The sequence below is a fragment of the Myotis yumanensis genome, unplaced genomic scaffold (assembly GCF_028538775.1).
Source record: "Myotis yumanensis isolate MYYU_CA2020_CCGP unplaced genomic scaffold, mMyoYum1.0.hap1 SCAF_3, whole genome shotgun sequence".
NCBI lineage: Eukaryota > Metazoa > Chordata > Mammalia > Chiroptera > Vespertilionidae > Myotis > Myotis yumanensis.
The window spans coordinates 11,132,357-11,154,072 of NW_027223754.1; positions in this window are offsets into that span (position 1 = coordinate 11,132,357).

The following is a 21,716-nucleotide window of genomic DNA, read 5'->3' on the forward strand; positions in this document are numbered from 1 at the left end:
ACATTGCTGAATTCATTTATTAAGTCTAGAAATTTTTTGATGGAATCTTTAGGGTTTTCTATGTACAGTATCATGTCATCTGCGAATAAGGACATGTTTTACTTCTTCTTTTCCAATTTGGATTCCTTTTATTTCTTCTTCTTGTCTGTTCACGATGGCTAGTATTTCCAGTACTATGTTGAACAGGAGTAGTGAGAGTGGGCATCTTGTATTGTTCCTGTTCTTAGGGGAAATGGTTTTAGTTTTTGCTCATTGAGTGTGATGTTGGCTGTGGGTTTGTCATATATGGCTTTTATTATGATGAGGTATGATCCTTTTATTCCCACCTTGCTGAGAGTTTTTATCAAGAAAGGGTATTGGATTTTGTCAAATGCTTTTTCTGCGTCAATTGATATGACTATGTGATTTTTATCTCTCAATTTGTCTATGTGATGTATCACGTTTATTGATTTGTGGATATTGTACCATCCTTGCATACCCAGGATAAATCCTACTTGGTCATGGTGTATGATCTTTCTGATGTACTGCTAGATCCGATTTGCTAGAATTTTGTTGAGGATTTTGGCATCTATTTTCATGAGGGATATTGGCCTATAATTCTCTTTCATTGTGTTGTCTTTATCTGGTTTGGGTATTAGGGTAATGCTAGCTTCATAGAATGAACTTGGAAGTGTTCCTTCCTATTGAATTTTTTGGAATAGTCTGAGGAGGATAGGTTTCAGTTCTTCCTTGAATGTTTGGTAAAACTCCCCTGTGAAGCCCTCTGGCCCGGGCTTTTGTTTGCTGGAAGCTTTTTGATGACTGCTTCAATTTCTTCCATAGTTATTGGCCTGTTGAGATTTTTAGAATCTTCCTGATTGAGTTTTGGAAGGTTGTATTTTTCTAGGAATATGTCCATTTCCTCCAGGTTGTCTAGTTTGTTGGAATAGGGTTATTCATAGTATTTTTAAACAATCATTTGTATTTCTGTGGGATCTGTTGTTATTTCACCTCTTTCATTTCTGATTTTGTTAATTTGGGTCTTCTCTCTTTGCTTCTTGGTGAGCCTGGATAGAGGTTCATCAATCTTGTTTATCCTTTCAAAGAACCAGCTCTTGGTTTCATTGATCTTTTGTATTTTTTTTTTTTTTTTGGTGTCTATGTCATTTATTTCTGCTCTGATCTTTATTATCTCCTTCCTTCTGCTCACTCTGGGCTTTTCTTGTTGCTCTCATTCTAATTCTTTGAGTTGTAGAGTTAGATGATTTACTATCATTTTTTCTTGTTTTTTTTTTTTTTTTTTTTTTTTTTTTTAATATATTTTATTGATTTTTTACAGAGAGGAAGGGAGAGAGATAGAAAGTTAGAAACATCGATGAGAGAGAAACATCGACCACCTGCCTCCTGCACATCTCCCACTGGGATGTGCCCGCAACCCAGGTACATGCCCTTGACCGGAATCGAACCCGGGACCCCTCAGTCCGCAGGCCGACGCTCTATCCACTGAGCCAAACCGGTTTCGGCGATTTTTTCTTGTTTTTTGAAGTAGGCCTGTAGAGCTATAAATTCCCTCTCAGGACTGCTTTCATTATGTCCCATAGATTTTGGATTGTTGTATTTTTATTGTCATTAGTTTCCAGGATGTTTTTAATTTCTTCTTTGGAAATCTCTTTGGTAACCCAGTCATTGTTTAATAGCATGCTATTCAGCTTCCAAGTGTTTGAATTTTTTGGATTGTTTTTATTGTAGTTTATTTCTAATATTATGCCATTGTGGTCTGAGAATATGCTTGATATGATTTCAATCTTCGTGAATTTGGAGAGATTTTGTTTGTGACCCCATATGTGGTCTATTTTTGCAAATGTCCCATGTGCACTTGAGAAGCACGTATATTCAGTGGCTTTGGGGTGAAATAATCTGAAATAATTAAGTCCATCTGATCTAGTGAATTGTTTAGTTTTGCTGTTTCTTTGCTGATTTTTTTTGTCTAGAGGATTTATCCAGTTATGTCAGTGGTGTATTAAAGTCCTCTATTATGATTGTATTGTTGTCGATCTCTCCCTTGATATCTTCCAGGAGCTTTTTTATGTATTTGGGTGCTCATGCATTGGGTGCATATATATTTATCAGGGTTATATCCTCTTGTTGTATTGATCTCTTTAGTATTATGAAGTGGCCTTCCTTATCTCTTGTTATGGCCTTCACTTTGAGGTCTATTTTTTTAGATATAAGTATTGCTACCCCAGTTGTTTTTTCATTTCCATTTGCCTGAAAGATATTTTTCTATCCTTTCACTTTCAGTCTGTGTGAATCCCTTGTTCTCAGTTGGGTCTCTTGTAGATAGCATATATATGTTTTTTTATCCATTCAGCCACTCAATGTCTTTTGATTGGAGCATTTAGTCTATTTACGTTTAAAGTTATTATTGAATGGTACTTGTTTGTAGCCATTTCTATTTTTTGTGCCTGTGTTCCTTCTTACATTTTTGTTTCTTTTTTTTTACACCAGTCCCTTTAGCATTTCTTGCATTGCTGGCTTGGTAGTGATAAACTTCCTTAGCCTTTTTTTTAATTTGTCTGTGAAGCTCCTATTTCCCCTTCAATTTTGAATGATAGCCTTTCTGGATAGAGTATTCTTGCATTCAGTCCCTTGCTTTGCACCACTTTGTAAATTTCTGTCCATTCTTTTCTGGCCTGATGTGTTTCCGTTGAGAAATCATTTGATAATCTAATGGGAGAGCCCTTGTATGTAACTTTCTGTCTCTCTCTTGCAGCCTTTAAGATTCTCTCTTTGTCCTGAACATTTGCCATTGTAATTATGATGTGTCTTGGTGTGTGTCTTTCCGGGTTCATCTTGTTTGGGACTCTCTGTGCTTGTGTGACTTTTTTCTTTCCCACATCAGGGAAGTTTTCTGAGATATTTCTTCAAATAGGTTTTCTAACCGTTGTTCCTCTTCCTTTTGTTCTGGAACCCCTATTATTCGTATGTTGCTTCGTTTCATGTTGTCATGTAGTTCCCTTAGGCTCTCCTGTCTTTTAATTTTTTCTTCAATTGCAGTTTAATTTGGGTGTGTTTTGCTTCCCTGTCTTCTAATTCGCTAATTCGGTCCTCCGCTTCTCCTAGTTTACTGTTGAGACTTTCTATAGTGTTTTTTTATTGCAGCTATATCACTTTTCATTTCTTCTTGATTCTTACATAAGTTGTTGATTTTTTCATCCATCCAGTTTATGAACTGTAGGACACTTAGTCTGATTCTTTTTCTGACATATTGCATACCTCTGTTTCACTTAGTTGCTTTTCTGGTGATTTCTCCTTTTCTTTCCTTTAGGGGTTTCTTTGTCTACCCATTTTTTATCTCATTGACTGATCTAGATGTCGAGTCATGCAGAGGCTGCTCCTTGGGTCGCAGTGGCTTTTCGGGCTGCTGTTGCTCCTCTGGTGGTCCCGGTAGTGGCTGCTCCTCAGTTGCAGTGGCTCCTCTAGTGGGTGCTGTTCGCAGCAGTAGTGGCTCCTCTGGCTGGTGGGGGGAGGCTGCTCACACAGCTGCTATTCCTCAGACAATGGTGGGCTGATCACGAGGCTGTTGCTCCTTGGATGGGGGCTGGCTGTGCGCTGCTGCTGTTCCTCAGATGGGGTGGGCTTCTCGTGAGGCTGCTGCTCCTTGGACATGGGCGGGTTGCTTGCGCAGCTGCTGCTCCTCAGATGGGAGTGAGCTGCATGTGCGGCTGCTGCTCCTCGGACGGGGGCAGGTAACTCACCCGGCTGCTGCTCATCGGATGGGTGCAGGCTGCGTGTGGCTGCTGCTCCTTGAATTGGTGTGGGCTGCACAGGACTGCCGCTCCTTGGACATGGGTGGTCTCCTTGTGTGGCTGCTGCTTCTCAGACTGGGGTGGGCTGCTCAGGCAGCTGCTGCTCCTGTAATGGAGGCAGGCTGTTCATGCGGCTGCTGCTCCTCAGACAAGTGCAGGGTGCGGGCTGCGCACAGCTGCTGCTCCTCCGACAGGGGCGGGCTGCATGGGGCTGCTGCTCCTCAGTTATGGGCGGGCTGCTTGTGCTGCTGCTGCTCCTCGAACGGGTCGGGCTGCTTGCATGGTTGCTGCTCCTCGGACTGGGGAGCGAGCCACTCACACAGCTGCTGCTCCTTGGACAGGGGAAGGCCATGTGAGGCTGCTGCTCTTAGGCCTGGGGCAGGCTGCTTGCGGGGCTGCTGCTCCTTGGACAGGAGCGGGCTGCTCACGTGTCTGCTGCTCGTGTGGTTGCAGTGCCCTAGGCTTTCTCCAGGGGTCCTCTGCCCTTCTGGCTGCAAATTGTCTCACCAGCTGAGTCTCCTTCGCCAATTCGGGTTGGATGTTATTTTTTTCAGCTGCTCATTCTATTTGCTTCAGGACAGGGCTTGGGACACGTCCATTTATCCCGCTACCACTTTGTCTCCTCCTCATCACTGACTTTAGCAATGTGAAGGTCATTGTTGAATAGATGATAGTTCAGTGTAGTGAAGAACATACTCAGCTGATTTCAGAGCCTTCAAAGAGAATCAGAGTAGAGGAGTTTGAAGCAGAGAGGGTTGTTTAAAGGGGAGTAGACGAATGGAAAGTAGCCAGGTGAAGACATGGCATAAAGAGAGACTTTATTTTTGTAATGCAAGAATTTTTCTTGTATTTTATGCTACTTTGAATGATTCAGGAGAGAAGGGAAAGATTAAATTTCAGGTGAAGAAACAATTGCTAGAACAAGTCATTTGAGTAAGTGATAATTATGAATCTAATAGGTAATTGGAACAGTTGCTTGGATAGGGTCATAATTACTGTTCATCTAAATGCATTTGCTTTAAATTGAACTCCTAGCTGGCATATGCACTGTTTGGATATCCCAATGGTCTACAAAGTTTAGCAATAGGCATAAAAGATGATCAGGCTGTCATATTGCATTTACTTATAAATACATCAGTTGCCAGGCAGTAGCTCTGAATATATGACTAGGTGACTCAATTACATTTCAAGGTGACTTGCCTAATTTAGGAATACTGCAAAGTTCCAATTTTTGACAAAAACCTCTTAAATCTCAATTTTATCAACTCTATACAATTGATAAATATTACAATTAAAATATTTATAACTATAACATTTCAGTTAATACTTTATTCATTTCACATAGAATATTCAATTATCCTCTCTGTACTGTCCTTGTTCAAAGAGCCTTTGTCAATGGTGATTACATATAATTCTTCCTTCATTTTCTATACTCTGATCTACCACAGAAACTTTAAGGGTATCACAGGCCACAGCATGAAGGATGATTTCAATCTGAAGAATGCTTCGTGTTTCATAAGGACTGCCTTCTGAGCATTCCTTATCAGACACATAGGTTATGTCAAGCTTCCCAAGTAAGTTTTTCCCTTCACCATTGTCTCCCCATCTTCATAATCCCAAATGGCTTTCAAAATGAAAAGGGAAAGCCTGTATCTCCTTTGTGGAACAGGAAGGGGGGGCGGGCATTATGCTTGATAAGAATACTTACACCTTCCTTATCGATTTCAAAGGCAAGGAAAATATGTCAAAAATCTTAACATTTTCTGATTTGTTCCCAGACAGCTTAGCTTCTTATGCAGCTGCTCCATCAACAATAGCCATATATATAAACTTATAGTGGGGTAGTATTGCTGGGAAAAATGAAAATAGGAAGATAAAGGTGGACTTATTTCTGCTTTCCTTATACAGATGTTTCCAGGAATCTTCAAAGAATAAATACTTCCTAAAGACACTTTTAAAACATAATTTAATTTTTAAGAATATAAATTATTGGGTTAAGTTATTAAGGTTAATCTAAGCTATATATCTATCTAATAACTATAATGATAAATGAATATAAATTTTATTCTTATTAAATAGTAAGGAATAAAATAATAAGTATCTTATTTATGTAAAAGATGTCTAAAAATTATGAAGATAAATTGATATAAAGCTTCCTCTTTTAAAGTATAAAGGAATACAAAAATACATGCCATTTCTTTAATAATTATATATGGCCACCTGGTACTGTGCTTTATATTATAATTCCCCCTATTATTTAATTTAGTTTTCAAAACAACCTTATGAATAAACTACAATTATTTTATAGATTAACACATTGAGACACAGAGAGGGTAGCATGCTTGATCAAGGGTACATAGCTAAGAACTATTACCTCTACAACATAAAATCAGTTTTATTTTGAAGTCATCTTCTTAACCAATTTCTCTACTACCTCCTTTTATATCTTAATGTCTTAAAATAGTTGTGTAAGTTCATGGTCAATGGTCTGTTATTTAATAACAGTTGTTACCTGATTAATACTGCATTTACATAATATTAATATTTTTCATTTCCAAGATATGAAAATTACTTAAATACCTCAATGATTAATCTACAATAACACTACCAGCTACAATATAATTGAACTGCCTGAAATCATAATTTCTCCCAAATTATTGAAAAAATAAAAATACCATATTTTATACTAAAAAGTGAACGATGTCAAATTCAAATGTCCACTAATGTGACACAATTACTATGATTTTCAAGACAGGCTTGACAGACAGACTAAATTGAACTTTCCCTCTCTTTCCCCCCCCCCCTCCCCCCCCCCCAGCGACTATCCTACATTAGGCATATAGGTAAAATAAAAATCTTTACATAAGGTAAAACTTTCACTGATATTAGACACATTTTTTTTGTCTGACACACTATCACAGCATCATTAAAGACACCACTTTGAATAAAATGTTTGGAAATGCTGAAACAGACCTCTGAGTCTCAAGGGTAGGTCCCTGGCCACCTGAGGAGACAGACGTCTTTAGTATGAGATTTGCGGTTGGGCTCTAGACAACCTGTGTTCATGAAAGAAGCCTCCCTCAGCTACTAATCAATGTTATTGTTAATGCTTTCAAACATTTACCAGGAAAACAATGCACTCAAATGGTAATGTAATATGGAGTGAGAATCATACCATTTATCTCACATGGACATTAAAAAACTAAGTTAAAAATTTGCCAAGAGTAGTGACTTGCATGATTAATACCTTGTTTTCAATTTTTTTTCCTTCATATATTACTTGATGTGAACACAAAATGGGAAGGTATTTGCAGTACACAATGCATCATGTCCTCCAAAATGCCAAAGTGTTATTTCATACACTAGAGGCCCAATGCATGAAAATTCATGCACTGGAGGGGGGTCCCTCAGCCCAGCCTGCCCCCTCTCACAGTCTGGGAGTCTTCAGTGGTGGGAGGTGACTCAGTGATCAGGAGAAGGTGACACCGCCATCACACCTCTGCTGCTGCCACTGCTGGCAGTGCAAGCCTTGGCCAGCCCTGGTTACCTGAGCCTTGGGCGGCCCTGGTTACCTGAGCCTCAGGCTGGCTCTAGGCGGCTGGGCAGCTGCCATCCGAGGCTTGCCTGCACCTTGGGCCGGCCCTGGGCGGCTGGGAGGATCAGGGGACTGGGGGACTCCGAAGGCAGGTGCGCAGAGCGGCTGGGTCTGCCCCAGGTGTGCCTGCCACCCCAGTGGGGCTGATGGGACTGGGCACCGCCATCTTGTGGCTGTGGGCGCTGCCATCTTTGAGGACATGGCAGTCAATTAGCATATTCCTTCCTTATTGGCTGTGGGCACCGCCATCTTTGTGACAGCATAAGGGTCAATTAGCATATTCCCTCTTTATTAGATAGGATTGGTACTACTTCATGGTAAAGTGTGAGAAAACAAACAAAATTCTCAGACAAAATTATTCACTGGAAATATCAGTTTCTAACAAGATGAACTATTCTGGATTAAAAGATGAGAATAGTTGCTAGAACTGCAATTTCAATGTAAATAGGGCATATACTGTGGTCCTGGGCAGGAATACAGAACTTATGAAAAACAAGTCACTTTATTTCAAGAAAACACTTCAGGTCTGGCAATGCTGAACTCATCCAAACATTTGACTGTGGGCTTTTTATAATTAATTTTGATTGCTCTCTAGTAGAAGAAAATGGGTAGTAATATCAGTATTAAAGCTAAAGAAAATTTTCTGTAAAGGTGGAAAAATATATTGCTTCACATTAAATACCTTACTATTAAAAAAGATTGTATTAGGCCAATACATTATTTTCCCTTTCATTAATAATTTCAAATTTTCTTACATACAATTTTCTGTCTGATCCAAAAAATATATGTAGATGAATGGTTTTGCCTTGTTAAAAACAGAAAATGAAGAAATCAATCCAGAAATCTTGTGATACATATATGCACTTTAACTTGAAATATTTTTTAAATTGTAATTTATTTCATTTTAATGGTGTAGGCCCATATTATTGATAGTACTGTGTAAACACCAAGGCATTTCTGTAGTAAGTATATATTAAAAGCATATTTAAGTCTCAACTTATACTTCATATTATTTCTGAAATATCAAAATTCAGGTATGTAGAAGGTGGTGGTTAAATACATATTATTTTTATAGTTAATCTTAAAATAGTGACAACAGGTTAAGTGGTCAAAGACACAAAAATATGTCTAGATTAATTTAATAGAATCTTACTATGAATCTTTAAAAATCATAAACATTTTAAAAATATATTTTTATTGATTTCAGAGAGGAAAGGGGAGGGAGGGAGGGAGAGCTAGAAACATCAATGATGAGAGAGAATCATTGATCAGCTGCTTCCTGCACACCCCTACTGGGGATTGAGCCTGCAACCCAGGCATGTGCCCTTCACCTGAATCGAACTGGGGACTCTTCAGTCTGTAGGCCGATGCTCTATCCACTGAGCAAAACCAGCTAGGCCTAAAAATCATAAACATTTTAAAACACAATTGTAAATATGTAAATTAAACATTTTTTTCTAGTATTAATTCTGTTACCTGAATATTATCTATAGTTTGTAGTTATAAATTATACAACTTTTGGGGGAAAACATCAGACACAAAGTACCTGTAGGATATTTTTGTTGTTGTTAATCCTCACTTGAGGATATATTTCCATTGTTTTTTAGAGAGAGTAGAGGGGGAGAGAGAGAGAGAAACATTAACATGAGAGAGACACATCAATTGGTTGCCTTCCGCACAGGGATCGAGCCTGCAACCAAGGTACTTGACCTTGATCAGAATTGAACCAGGACCCTTCTGTCGGTGGGCGGACTCGCTATCCACCAAGCAAAACCTGCTAAGGATATAGGAATTTTATTTGATATAAATATTATAGTGAAATTTTAGGTATCCAGAAATGCTTGTCAGACCTAAGCATAAACTCTGGCTTAATTCCATTTTTATGTTATATATTTACATGAAAAAAGACCATTGAAAATATTTGAAACAAAGTCAATAATTTTGCTTCACACTTTGAGTAGTATTCATTCTAACCTGTATATCTGAAGCATATTTCTAACCTGTATATCTCAAGCATATTTGTGAGTTGAACTGATATATATAACTAGCGACTGCTTCAGATTGCTTCAGATACAAATATAGCTTATAAATTCATTTCAGAAATCTGGGAACCAAATCTGAAAAATCTAGAGTACAGTGCCTCATCAAATATTGTGGTTGAAAGCAAATTTATCTTTTGGGAAAATACTCATATTCTATAAGCATCGGAAAGATAAGACTACACACTGATTCTGTATCGGGTAACTGTAATTCTCCCTCAATTGCAAGGTAGACAAGCATTTATAAGAAAAAAATTATGTTTGGCTCAACAAGATTGAGGAACTAAAATATCTTATTGAAAAAGGTTCAATTGAAGAACTGATTGCTTTTGTGATATTTCTGTTAGTGAGAAAGAATAAAAAATGTTTATTTCAAGACATTTTTTTTTCTTTGAAGCCGTGTAGGTCTCCTTCAGGACAAGCAATGCAGAGAATCTCAAAGGATGACACCATGTTAAAAGGTCAGTGCGTCCAGCTTCCATCACAGGGCAGGAAGTTTCACAATCTACCAGACAATGCTCTCTTCTGCTGTTGCATTTGACAATGCTATAATTTTCTCCCCATGCCTCTCATTCTTCATGCTCACCATCATCATTTCCCTCAGCGGTTTGGAGGTTTTAGTTACCATTTTCCAGATGATCTTTAATTTCCCAGAATTCCCCACAAAACTGAGAACAAACTTCCAAATGCATAGGACAGTATTGCCACCCTAAATAAGAGCATCATTTTTTTTGGCATAGAATCACAACTGGATTAATTTTAACAGGTATGCCTTTGGTATCACAGTGAGCTTATCTGTTATCCTCCTGTACCCTATACTTGTGTAGTTAAATTTAAGTGGAAATGCAGGTTTTGTGTTTTTTTTTTTAATTTATTCTAATTCTAGGTCGTCTTGTTTGTATATCAAATAAAAATTTTATAACCATGCTGTATTTTTCTCATCCAGGTTGTACCAGAGCATATCAAATTTCAGATGTACAAGAAATAAATCTTTGTTTGCTTTAATATGAGATTCATTGAAAGAAGGTATTTAAGAGCAATTTTACTTTTAGAGAATATGTTACATTATTGCCCACATTTTCAGGGTACCTAGTAATTTGTAGTTGGGCTGACATTCGTGCCTTACAGGGTTTAACTCCCTCCCAGTCTGACTTGGTCTGGGAATTGCAACTCAGACAATTAATGTTTTAGTCCACAAAAACCTCATAGGTCCTACTGCAGTTTCAGAGCAGGGTTTCATCAGCCAAGTGATTTGTGCAAGGCGTTCTCTCATAGTTACTGGTGAAAAGATGAACTGTTTCATACTTTAGAAATTCCAGGCTCAATGCAATCAGTTGATACCTGGGAGGGCTGATACACTGAACTGGGTGCACAGCTGGCATAACAAAGCTCACCCTCTCGCTGTGTGTGGCCTTTCAGGCATCAAGAGCTTTGCCTTCGCAGTTTCTGCATTTCACTCATTACAGATACAACTGTGTATCTTGGACCGACTTTACCTAACACACTTTATTCTGCCTCAATGCTTACCCAGCAATTACACATTCTCAAGGTGATACCCTCTGTTTCCCTGACATCATTCCCACCCTCAGTCACACTTTACAGATTTTTATTCAAGGGCCTCTGAGACAGTCATCAAGGTGTCCTGGAGAGATTAGCTATGTGCTCTAGTTTAAATAAGATAATCCCACATAACCAAACGTCCCCAAGTGGTTTATGAATAAAAATTATCATAGATATTATTGATAAGTTTTTTTTATATCCTCTAATAAAGGTGTTTTTAAGCTTTCATGTTTTAGAGGATTTCGTTTAACTATCAAAAAATATGTCTGAAATTAAAGCATCCACAACAAATATGTGTTTTATGCTTATGTTTTAAAAAGAGAAGTTTTTATACTGCATATATTCTTTGGCTTTCTCCTAAATGTAAACTAATATTCCCTTTAAAGAAAATAAAGGGGTAGAATTACAAAACTGTTCCTTAAGTTGCAAAAATGAAGCACTTTCAATCTGATAAAAGCCACACACATAAAAGTTGGACCCTTACATAAAGAGCCAGGACTTGTTTTTATGACATCAGCATAATGACCGAGTTCCTTCTCCCCTGAAGGCTTATTAATTATTGGAAACATATAGCCATGGATGTTTGTTGTTATTGTTGAAACAGTGTTACTGATATTTCAGCTTTTGATTGCATTTGGTTGGTTTTACAAGAAAGCGAAAATCCTAAAGAAAAATGCACTGCCTAATTCATTGCTAGGTTTATGTTTCGTGAAATCATTTTTAGAGCATTAAGAAATAGAACACAAATAGCAGAAATTAAAAACTTCAAATTATTTAGACTTCTTAATTAGTGAAATGATCTCTTTTGTCACTAATATTAAATATCTTGGTTCAGAGTTACTCTTTTTCTTGCCCACCTGAAACTTTGCCCTTAAAACTTTTAAGAGACCTAAGCTCAAATAAACTTTTAAATAAAATCCAGTGAGTTTTTCCCTCTGCAAGAAAGTAAACACGTAACAGACGTTCAGTGTACTTGTTGGCTGCTTAAAGGAACATTGAATCAGTTGGGCTGAGACTCATTTTTCACCACATTTAGAGTTAATTCTTATCCCATAATAGAATATCTTAAAGTAATTGGAAAACAAATGAGTAATTGTGAAAAGAAATATCACATCATCTTCTCAGCTTGAAACAGATGTAAAAATGCAAATTAATCACATAAGCTAATCTGCAAATATTGCTATTCTCAGTAATCATATAGATTAAGATCATTGAAACATTCATGATAATTATATGTGAGAACCAAACCCACTGTTATAATAAAAGTGATGTACACTGCATTTCAATACTGATAAAACCGAATTTCACTTTTCAGTGTTATGGATTTTGAAGAAACACTAACTGAGGCAACCCTAATCAATGGGAATAAATGGCACAAATGAACATAAAATCTTTGGAGCGTTTTTTCATAATCAGTGAATATCACACTGAACTATTTCGGGAGCCATAGTATGGAGATGGTAGGATGGTTTGTGAAAAGCTTCACAAGATATTTACATCGTGTAATTATGACTTAAGTGAATTCATATTCATTAAGTAGGAAAAGTTCATGTTGATGCTTCTCCCACTGATTAGTGCAGCCATTCAGAGATTAAGCAGAAAATAGCTTCTCTTCATGGTAACTTGCCCTCATCTAACACAGTTGCAGTGACCATAACAAGTCAAGGAAATAGATTGTGGCCAATTTTTATAAAATTCAGCCTATGTTTTGATCACCCTGAATAACACTGGGAAGAAAATAGTCGAAGTGGGAAGCTTGAAACTGAGTAAATTCTTTATTGTTTATGCATAAGTGCATAAGAGACAAGAGAAGGGCAAGCACTAGTTACCTACGTCGTCTTTATTACAAATAAAATTGCACATGGAGAATACTAGCAGAGAAGACTTGTAGGAAACTCCTTGGTGATGTGGTTTAGCATATGAATGCTTTGTCCTTCAAGGTTTTTGGCTTTAAGAATGTTGGTTAGGACACACAGTTTAGGAGGTGCCACAAGAGAAATGGTATTCACTGAGAGGCTTTGTAAAAAAAAAAAAAAAAAAAAAAAGAAAACGTATATATGGAGTAAAAGGGTTGAAGGACACTAAGCATTGACCAGTCTCTAGAAATAAAGGAGAGGAGGGTGGGTTTCCTAGTCAGGTTTCCCAGCTTTGCTTAATTTGTCTGGCTCATAATTGCCACATCTGTCTGACGTAAAGAGCTATGAAGATGTTTAACTGGAAAGAGGTATCCTGAGGCGGTATCTCTGGGTCTCTTTCAATTTGAGGATGTAACACAACAAGGTTCTAGACTAGAAGATAAAATAAAATGATACTTTGATAAGAGGTGGAATACTTCTGGTAAATTAAGTGATTATTTCTGATAAAATGGCAACTCAGATGAGAAAGAACAGGAATTTAGGGAGGAAGCATCTTTAATTAGTTAAATCAAAGGAGAGTTTATTTCTATCAGCCTATTGGAGGGGCCGGCATCCAAGATAAAAGTGAGAACTGTTGAAATCGATGCTGCTGAGTGAAGCCCTTCGGGCGTGACTACTGAAGTCTGAGTTGCAAATTCAAAATTGCACCAGCGAGAACATGAAGTGACTGTATGATTGTTCCATTAAGATTAATGCAGTTAAAGCTTTGATGGCAATGTTTATCAGTACATGCAACACAAAACAGAGACAACTGAAATGTGAGCAGTGAGCACTCAGTCATTCCATCTGTGTTCAGCGGGATCGATCTATGACTGTGTTGTATTGTCCTAGGTGCCAGGGTCCTCAGCCTCAGGGAACTCAGAGTCTAGTCAGGGAGACAGATATTTTCTTTGATAATTTAAAGACATATAAATATAAATTGTGATAATTATTTAAAGAAGAAATGTGGAAACAGATTTAACAGAAGGTAATGGCTTAGTGTAAGCTCCATTAAGATATCACTTACATTGAAATATAGACTAAGAGGTTGGGGGGAGTATGGGATTCGTTCCATGGTCAAGGACTAGCCCATAAGACAGGTGAGAAAGGATGTTTTTGAAGAATCTAAAAGAAGAAGAGTTCATGAGATACAGAGTGAAGAATGAATGTTAATAGATATTAAGAATATTTTAGAAGGATTATATTGAAAATTCTGTAAAAACTTTATATATCCTCAAGTGAACGGTTTATACATGTTATGTGCACAGACTATATGTTATTAATTTAAGCACACAAAGAATGGAAGAGCATATGATGAAATAAAGAGCTGTATACAGATTGAGATTTTGAAATACACTCCCTCTCTCTTAGTGATTTTGCTTTGGTGACAAGTTCATATACTGAAACTAGAACAAAACAGAAAAGATTGACATGGCCCATCACAGGAAGGACCCAAATCCCTGAAGTGTTTCATTTTTTTTTTTGGATTGATCATTTTAGAAAACACCGTTTCACAGCCATCATAATAAAAATTGATTCATGCCAGAGTCACCAAAGATGCTGAAATGAACAGGTGAAAGTGTGAGTAATAACAGGATACTAACACAGCTTCAGAGCATCTCCTCACAGGATACTCACTAATAGCAAAGGGGGGAAGGGTAACTATGGTGATGGGACCAGGTCAGGGGTTCAGTCAGCATCAAGGTGATTTTCCTACTCACCTGTTCTGACTTCGGAAGTGTAATTTCTCTGCAATTGTGGTCACATTGTATCCCATTTTCTTCTTTTGAAAGTGCTTTTGATAGCTCATTTTCTCGGACGTATAAGATTGGTGCATTTACTCCAATTCTCCTCTTATTTCAGATCTCTTTTCAGAATTCACCAACCTCATAGTCTTATCTTGTATTTCATATCAAGGTCTTTCATTCTGCCTCCTCCATCTGTTTATCCAGAGACTGGTATGCCTGCTCCTGAACCCTTGCTCTTTTACAATTTTAATGAAACTGTCTGTAAAGCTTGCTGACAAACTTCCCAGGGTCTGAATCACTGATGTAGACACTTTGGCAATGGCTAGTCTTGTTGATATCCACTAATGTGCCATCACTTGAATAGACACTGCATCGTGGAATTAGACAATTTGTGCTAATGATGCAGAGCCCATCACTGGCTTTCCCGCTCATAACATTATCTCTTCACTTCGCACATATTTATAGTTTTTTCCTTATGTTGCCGCATTTTTTAAATAAACCACAGTTATAACTTAAATCTGAAGTTCTCTTTATAATATGTGTTTTCTCATCAAATCGATGTTGCTAAGAAATAGTCCTCTGAAAAGATAGCATTTAGAGTTTTGAATATGGTTATTTTTCATTATTTTAAATTAAAATAATAATTAGACCTGCCCATCCACCTTTTAATACAAAAAGAAATACAGATGGCATCAAGTCTATGGGTGCCTTGAAATAAAAGTATGATAGGTAGGTTTCAAAATAGTTAATTATTAATTTGAGTCATTAAGGAAACAATCTTCAGTAATTAGTTCATATCAGTTTACTTGACTACATGATCAAATCTCAGTGGATTACAGTAATAAAGATCAAATGAAAATATTATTTGAGGAGGTACGAAAAATATTCTCTGGGTTTGGGTCTGATGAATAAAAAATGACAAGCATATTCTAACATATATTAAAGACCACCTACAATATTCAATGGTAGAAGAGTCAAACTTAGGGATTGGTGTTGTATACATAGGATACTTTCCAACCTGGTATAATGAGCAGATGATAGAGCATGCTATATTTATTGAATGCTTAGGAATGACATAAATAAAATACTATAAAAATCCAATATCTCTATACATTATTGAGAGAAATTTTACATAATTCCTATATAGTTTGGAAGACACAATAGTATAAAATGTCAATGTTCTCTTAATTATTCCATATCTATAATAATAAAAGAGTAATATGCTTATTAGACCAAATGGCCAAACAGCAGAACAACCATCTGGACCATCTTCCAGATGACCTTCCAGACGAAGCCGAGGCTGCGAAGGCCGAGGCAGTTGGGGCTGCAAGGGCCAAGCCCCTTGCATGAATTTTGTGCATTGGGCCTCTAGTATTTAAATAATTTCAAATAAAACTTAAAATTTTGTGGGAATTAACAAGATGATGTAAAAACTATATGAAGTAAAGTGTCAATAAGACCATTAAAAAGATCAAACTTTGGGGAAATAATCTAACTATACCAACTCAAAAAACACAGTATTGAATGCAGTATTATATTAATGGAAGAAAAATTGTATCAATGGAAAAAAAATTAAAGAAACAGAGCCACATACGAGTGGTCACCTGATTGATGACAAATGTAACATTATAATAAAGAGAGGATGTATGATTTTAAAAATAGTTGCAATAAATAGCTGGGTATTTCAACAGGGGGGAAATGAACCTTCACTCCTTCTTGACACCATACACAACAATCAATTGTAGATGGACCAAAGATGGAGTAAAGTATCAAAGACAATAACACATCTGAAAGATAAAATAGAAGAATAATTTTATAAACCTGGAGTGAGAAAGTTCTAATTAGCACCTCACATATGCACAAAAGACAAGATTGAAAAATTAGACTTTGTTAAAATTAAGAACGTCTTTTCACCACAAGACATCATTAGGAGTATAAAAAGCAGACAACAGAATGGGAAAAGATATTTGTAGTTCATATTGCTGACAAAGAGCTTATATCCATGATAGATAAAGAACTCATAAATTGATTTGAAGAAAAGACAATACAATAGAAACATGAAAAAAAACTTAAATGGGAGCTTCACAAAAATATTCTCTAAAAGCCAGTAAAAATATGAAAAGCTGCACAACAATAGCAGTAGTCAGCTATATGCAGCCAAATCCAAAGTTAAGCTATGAAAGGCCTCACTCAGAATGGGGGCAAAATCAGCCCAGTATTAATATTCAGAAATATTGACAAGTATTTGAACCAGGAAGGACTTTTTATCCATTACTAGAAGGGACTTATACTGGTGACACCACTTTGACACTTCAGAAAATTGCAGAATGTACCAAAACTTATGTGGCCTTTGATCAAAAAGGTTTTTCTCCTATACATATATTCTACTGATATGCATATAAATGGACACCAAAGACATGTACAATAATGTTAGTTGCAGCTTTATTTATAATAGTTTCCAACAGAAATGCACACTATTAAGTATAGAATGAATAAACTAGTGATATCTATAATAATAAAAGGGTAATATGCTAATTAGACCGGACGTCCTTCCTGACGAATTCAGGGCAGAGAGAAGCCAGCCTGGTCCTGGGTGCCTGCCAGAGGCTGGAGGAGGGTAGCCTGGGTCCCAGGTTCCAGAGGGAAGCTGGTGCCGGCAGCCAGGGGAAGGAAGGCCTACTCTTGCACAAATTTTCATGCACCGGGCCTCTAGTATTACTATAATTCAATATTACTTAGCAATTGAAAAAGAATGACTTAAATTGGTTCTTCACCCTGTTTTATGAATCTTCACTAATAATCCCAATAAACTTGGGTACCTAGATCTCCCAGTCTGATTTATTTTACCCAAACCTCTGCCAATCAAGATTGTCTGCCATTGTTTTGCTGGTTAGAAACAATTCTGAACTTGAAGTATATGAGGAGAAAATTGGTGCTGGGATTAATGTTATATATATATATATATATATATATATATATATATATATATATAGTTTATTTTGCAAAATTTAATAACACATGTTGAATATGCTGATTGATGCTGTCAACCATTACTTTATGATGGAACATATATAACTCAGTAATGTTTTAATTAAAATTTTACTATACTATTTGTTCATCAATGACACTAGTTCTCCTGTCTTTTAAGAGACTCATTCAATGCCTACATTTTCCCACTTCAGTTTATACTCAATGATTCTCAACTAAGATGCTTCTGCTAAAATGTCTTGTGAACCACATCACTTCTATGTTCAAAATTCTTCTAAGTGTTCTTATCATACTCAGAGAAGGAGGCTGAGTCGTGATATTGTCCTTCATGGCCCTACCCGTTCTGGCTTGCTCCTTCTCTATCTCCTGCTACTCTTCCCCTAATTAACTTTGCACCAGGCAAACAAGACTTTCTTCCCCCCTTAAACACAGACAGGACGTTAGGCATCTGCTGTTTCCTCTACTTGGTATGTGCTTTCCTCTCCTCTTTCAGGCCTTTGCAACAATAAAACCTTGTCAGGGGAGGACTTTGCCTGAATACACTATTTGAATTTTCAAACTACTTCCGACATGCACTAGCCCTATTCTCTGCTTTATTTTTCTTTGTAGGGGGCATTACTTTTCAAGAGTAAATATGGTTCTGTTTATTCATTTGCTGTTTATTGGTTTGTTAGCTATACCTCTCAACTGGAATGAGAGTTTTTGGTGGAGAAAAATTTTTTCTGTATTGTTCCATGTTTTTTTCTCATTGCTTCTAAGAGTATCTGAGAAAAATAGGTTTTAATAAAATATTTGTTGAATAGATGGGAATAAAATTTACACAGCAAAGAAAGCAACACTTAGACACATAGGGGATAACTATACTCACGGTGTCATATAGAACATGAAGGGATGGGAACAAGAAGAGAGAAACTAGTTTCTGATGCCAACAACTTTTTATTACATAAAAAAAGGCAGGAGATATGATTCCAAATGTAGGGATGTCTGTCGATTTGAATAGAAAGACTAGGAAGTATTTCTCTATTGCCATTTCTTAGGAAGTCCATGGCAAGATGATTCAGCTGAAGTGTTGTTTATAAAGTTTTTGAAATCATACCTTGCTATTTTAGAACCAAGAGACATGTAATAAGAAATTAAAATCAGGGGAAAAGTTATTTCAAGTGATGAGGTGAAATCATGTAATGACGGCAGGAAGGAAAGAAAAGTAGTTCAGATTGCAGTGAAGTGAATTTATAACTACATTGCACCGAAATTTGCCTTGGCCGACCACAGTAGAAGTTACAGAAGATTAGGAAGAAAATAAAACTTTTCTAGAGTTATATTATATAGAAAGAACTTATTTTGTGATTAATTTTATTTGTTGGTATGTTATATATTTCTTTACAAGTCTTGGGGTAACGTGTACACATCGAAATACTGAAAACAGAGTAATTAGGAAAACAAAACAAAAAAGCAAGGCAAAATGAGTTAGAAAAAGGAGGAGAAGGGAGAAACATATGAATTCATTTATAAAAATAAATATTTTATACTGCTTTTGAATCCAAAGAGGAATTATAGTAAAGAAGGGATATACTTTTGAGGTATCAGGAAACAATAAGCAACCTGGACAAGTTGTGGTTATAAAAAGAAATGGTGCAAAGAGTATTTCAAGTGTCCCCTTGCACTAATATGTGTGTGTTGGGTATTAAAATCATAACTCAGTGAAGGTATTATTTTTTGAGCACCTGAGAGAATATGGCCCAAGTATTTTAGTTCATGATGTCTTAATACAAGAATAGGCTCAGGGAATATGAAGAAAAGTTTAATTAAAATGTTTATTTGACAGATTCACAAATATCACGTTTCAAATGGTCTTTGGCAGAATTTATCATTATGTTGTAAGAATTTCATATCTAGACTTGTGGAATTGCCTGGGTCAATCCACTTCTTCGTAGATATAGCCAAAACATATCAAAGGTATTCTTACAAGGAAATACAAAAACACTAGAGGCCCAATGCACAAAATTCGTGCAAGGGGCTCAGCCCTCACAGCCCTGGCTGCCTCGGCCAGCCCTTGCAGCCCTGGCCAGCCCTCACAGCCCCTCGCAGCCTCAGCTTCATCCAGAAGGCCATCCGGAAGGTCGTCTGGAAGGGTGTATGGATGATTGTTCTGCTGTTCGGTCTTATTAACATATTAGCTCTTTATTATATAGGATGGTCAAGTTATTGAGGCAAGAATTTTCTTGAAATTATGGAGAACACTGCCATTCAACATAAAATGGACAGATTTAGTTTAAAATATCTAAAAATTTAACCAAAAAGATTCAATCACATAGGTTTCATAATTTTTACTTAAGATGAACTTTCTATCAGGTCATCTGTAAGTAAAATGAAAATAGGGACTATTATTTGAATTTTCCTACATACCAAAATCTTCCTCAATACCATTTCATTTTATAATTGTAGTCACATAATACAAATATGCCTTTTACCACTTGCACTTCATAGTTGAGGAACTGAGGAAAATAAAAGGAAGTACTAAGTAAAGTCACATTGTTATTGAAAAGACCAGATATGGAACACAGGCCTGATTTTATTACTATGATATGGCCTCAATATGTTGAATACAAAAATTTTTGAGTAGAGTTACTTAGTATTATATACATTACTGTGGGAATACATTTTCAAAATGTAATTATTTAATTTTAGTGATAATAAATTGTTTTAGACAGTAATTGCTCAAGTAGTTCAAAGATTTTTTTTCCCATTTATAAAACAATAAAACAATGTCAACCACATGGAAAAAGTTTTCTTCTTGTTTGATATATCTGGGGACATGCATTTAATTAGTAGCTGTTTTAAGTTTTTTCAAATGTAGTTTCTAAAATGCTGGGCTAGAACATAGTCCTTTTAGGTACATCACTTAAAGTATGATCTAATAGTTTTAGTCAACTTGGATTTAGTAGACCAGGGTTGAAGAAGTATTAATATCATAGGACTTGTATCTAGAATCTAAATTTCTACCATTAGACAACTGATAATGAAAAATAAATGCTGGGAAATTCTTCTTTTGATCTGATGAAAGAATGGTCTTATGTGAGTATTTATCTTTGAAAATTAGTTCATCTTTAAAAAAAATTAACTTCTGAAAGAAACTCTTCCTGGGGACTATTGCATCAATTAGGATAAGGAATCAAGATTGAGTTAAAAGTGTCCATTCCCAATGAGCCACAGAAATTCAGTTATAAGAGATTAGATATTCTTGAAGAAATAAATGACTAGATCTTAAAGTACACAGGATCCTACAAGTCAGAAGTTATCTTTTTTTTTGTTATTAATCTTCACCAGAGGATATTTTTTCATTGATTGTTTTTAGAGAGAGTGGAAGGCAGGGGAGGAGGCAGAGAGCGAGAGAGAAACATCGATGTGAAAGAGACACTTAGAATGGTTGCCTCCCATTTGCTCCTCGACCAGGGTCAGGGATTGAGCCTGCAGATCAGGTATGTGTGCCATTGACTAGAATCGAACCTGGGACTCTTTAGTCCACAGACCAACGCTTTATCGGCTAGGGTAGAAGATATCTTTTTAGAGCTGCATTTTTGGGTGAAATATTTTCTTTAGTTTTCAACTTAATATCAATTGCAATCTGATCCCTCTTCCAAAATTAACATTTTAGCAGAAAAAAATCTTGGATAGCTAAACATAAATTCCCCCACAGAGATTTATTATAATCATAATCATGTCCTTGTTTTTAAACTCAGTATGCATTATTTAATTTTATTAACTTTTCAGTTGCCTGCAATAAAGCTTAATTTGAGGTGTGGTCTCAATCCCTTTGCCAGGAATTTAGTGTCACAGTCATATTCATTATACCAAGTCATGCAATGTTAAGTCTTCTGGGAATAGTTAATGCTGATTCCACATTGTCTAAAATCTATCCAGAGAAAGTTAAAGTAATTTTTTTTCTCCACAGGGAAAATTAATAATATTGTAGATTCTTTTGTTCTCAGGAGGTTAATATTGAAACTGGTCAATTATTTTCTCCATATAAAAATATTTTCCCTCTAATTTAGTTATTATAGTTAGATATATTATGTATAAACACTTAGAAATAATAATTTGAG